Raw genomic sequence first — 3,623 nt, 5'->3', positions numbered from 1 at the left:
CATCCTAACCGATGACGGGTATCCTCCTTAACATCCCCAGGAAAGTCTATCCTTGATATGTTCATCTTAATCGATGACGGATTTTCTTCCCTGTTGAGTTTATCCTTGATATGTTCATCCTAACTGATGACAAATATTCTTACCCTTGGTCTTCTTCCCAGTAACTGGTAGTTATAAATCCTATTTTTTGCAGCTTTTCCTAGCAAGGTTATTCTTACCCAGTAACCAGTAATGAATATTTTCCCCTGGTTTTCCTCAGCGAGTCATCCTTGATATGTTCATCTTAACCAATGACGAATGTTCTCTCTGTCAGATTTTTATTATCTCCTTACCCAGTAACAGGTAGTAGATAATAGATTTTTGTTCCTCCTGTGTCGAAATTTTATTTTTCTCCCCAGTTGAGTTGAGTGCGCATTTCCTTAGTGAAATCGTTGTTCCCTTGCGAGTCGAGTATTTCAGTATTACCCTGACTTATTCGTATCTACTGCAGATGTTTGTTCCCCCCGGCTGAGTCTTTCCATTTTGTATGGATTTCCTCGAGTCCCCTAGTAGTTTTAAGTCGTAGCCTGGCCTACGCATAACTCCTTTTTACCTCCCCCAGAGTCTCTGTCTCCCCAGTGAGTTTTCCTTATGGAATGCATTATACTCCTACGGACTTTCGATCTCTCTGATTTCTTTTCCTTTGTGGCAATATTTCCCCACAGAGTATTAACTTTTGCATTCACAACATATGCATCATGAGGTCTCTTAGGGACCAAAATTTGTTTCTCTATGTTGTTATTTAAGCCCATTCTACTGAGTTGAGATGAAGATTGTAACCTTCGCCTCCTCAATTAGAATGTCCTTAAATAGGGGCAGCTGTAAGACCCCAACTTTGACCCTAAGATCCCTCATGCAATTCCATCATAAGCATAAACATTGGGATCATACCTTGGCATCCTCATTACCCCTCTTTCATTGGATTTGTTTTGGGAGAGATCACCAAGCACTTCGTGATTATATCATACTTGTATTTTATCATTTCACTAACAAAAATACCAAAAAATATGTCTTTGTATTTGCCTAACCCTTTTGTAGGTAGGGCATGATCTCATTGATTCATCAAGTCCACATCTAGGGTTTGAGACCCTCATGAACAAAAATGATAACCAAGAATTGATTCAAGAATGGTTATGAGTATCATATATGAGTCCCAATGTTCTCTACATGTTTTATTGATCAAGTTTTCTTCAAGAGTTTGAGGGTGATTTGCCTTGGAAACCCTAGTTTGATTGGGTATCTTGAGTAACTTCTCCAACAAGATATCTCACCAATTGATCAAATTTATCAAGGTACACTTCAAAATTCATCATCTTATTCATATATTATCTACCATGATCCAAGAAAGTCAAGAGAATTGGAAGTTAGCAAGTTGGTTGATGGTGGTTGGCCAAATGAATTCATCTGATCAGGTCTCCCTAGACCCTATCTCCTACACTTTTCACCATATGAAAATTATTCCAAGAGAAAACTTATTCTAAATGACATTCCAAACAACTTTCATGTTTAGACCTAGAGCTAGTTTTGCTTGGAAAATCATTTTCTATGTTGAAACATTATAGGTCATTTTGTCTAAACCCTAATTTGAAAGTCAACTTCCCAAGGCCATAACTTGCTCAATTTTTATGAGATGAACGATTTACAAGTTGCAAAATAAAATTGAATGTGTATAATTCAACTTTGATGTTTGGAGTGGGAGATAATTCAACTTTTTTGAGCATGAGATATGAGATTACATTATAGGTCCGTTTTGACCTATACCATTGATCAAGTGATTTTTCCAAATTTCAAAAATGCATAACTCTATCATTTCAAATCCATATGACATGAAATTGGTGACCATTTTGAATTTATTTGAGATATATACAACTTTTATGAAGACACTTTTCTCATTTGAAGCACTGATAAAAAGTTAAGCAAGGTGGAATATTGAGACATATGACTTGACACTTAGAAACATTTTGATATGTCAATTTTTTCCAAACTTCCACCTCAAATTTCTCCAAGTTCCAAGTTCCAAATGAAAAAGTGTTCAACATCAAACTTGTTCCTCTTGATCTCACCTTTCCAAAGAGCTCAAATTCATTCATTTTGGATGAGAAATGCATAGGTTGCGCATGGCTTAAACAGACTGATATCATTTGGCATGGATCCAACTTCAAGCAACAATGCACATGTGCCTTGCAATCTAAGCTAACTCCAACACATCTTATCATTCATTTTGGACCTTCAGCTATCATTTCATGCGCCCATACAGCTTTGCATCATCATTTTGCCAATTTTGGAAAGTGGAAGAGAGTGTGTAAATATCACATGATTTGGCTATAAATAGAAGCCCTTATGCTCAGAATTATGGACACCCTTGCGCCAGCTTTGAATCCCCATTGAAAACCCTTCAGTCTCATAGGATAAACCTGATAAATTCATTTGAATTTGAGCTTGAATCTCCACTGTTTTGGAATTCAATTCTCCAGGAGTCCATTGCTTCTAAACCTTTCCATTCTCTTCCTGCAAGCAATTGAAGTGACTCCAAGCACATGTCAGAGCAAGATCCATCGTGTTCAGACCTCCATTGAAGGTAATTTGCAGAAATTTTAAACTCTTCGATTCTCTTAAATTCTTGCTCAATTCCATTGATTCTTGAGTTGTCTGAAGTCCTACCAATGTAGGCAAGAAAATTGAGTTGCTTTGAGGTTAAATCGAAGCAACTCGGATCATGTACCTCAGATTTCAATTCCACATATCTCTTAATATATTTGGAATTGGAATAATTGGAGGTTAGATTCGAGCTCAGTGCCATTTTCTCTTCAAGATCATGCCCTTGTTTCTTTTTTTGGTGATGGTTCATCTTGACCAGTCCGGTGAAGCTCACCGAGGAAGATGATCGGAGCTCTGACTCCGGCGATGATGTGTCTCACATCTGAACCATAGGATCCTCCTCTCACGTTTTAATCTTGAGCGCTTGTTTGAATTACCATCTGTGCCACGCGGTTGACTAAGGAACTTGTGGAACGCGCGTTTTGGATCATCAAATCTGCCGACTCAATTAATGAGGGAGATCTGATGGTCCACGTAATTTAGAATTTTCTGATTTTTGTTTTATATTGCATTTTCTTCAATAATTCATATTAAATTTAATATTGATCCAAAAAATATGGGACTTTCACCAAAAAAAATCAAATATTTTTCTCTTCCATATTCTGAACTAAAATTATTTTTTGGATCATTATTAATATTTTTCATGAATTAATTATTTTTGCATTTGTTTTTAATTGTTTAAAAATATTTTTAAATGTCCAAAAATTTTGAATTTTTTTCTCCAAGGTCCTTTGACCTTGTTTGACCTATGATAAATCTCATGGCTATTTCTTTGGTGTTTTGATGAGATTTTAGGAATTGGACAAAACATATTTGAACTTAATGCATTATTTTACTATTTTTAATTGAATAAATGTCATTTTAATTGTGTTGATCATTTGTATTAACTTAATTGAGTTTGCTTGTTTGTTGTTGGGCCTTGGTCAAGGTTGATTTGACTTTGTCAAGTTAATATCATTGGATTCAGGGGATTGATGGAATGTACA

The sequence above is a fragment of the Lathyrus oleraceus genome, chromosome 5 (genome assembly GCF_024323335.1).
Source record: "Lathyrus oleraceus cultivar Zhongwan6 chromosome 5, CAAS_Psat_ZW6_1.0, whole genome shotgun sequence".
In the NCBI taxonomy this organism is placed as follows: domain Eukaryota; kingdom Viridiplantae; phylum Streptophyta; class Magnoliopsida; order Fabales; family Fabaceae; genus Lathyrus; species Lathyrus oleraceus.
Note: the sequence above shows the minus strand (reverse complement) of the source record.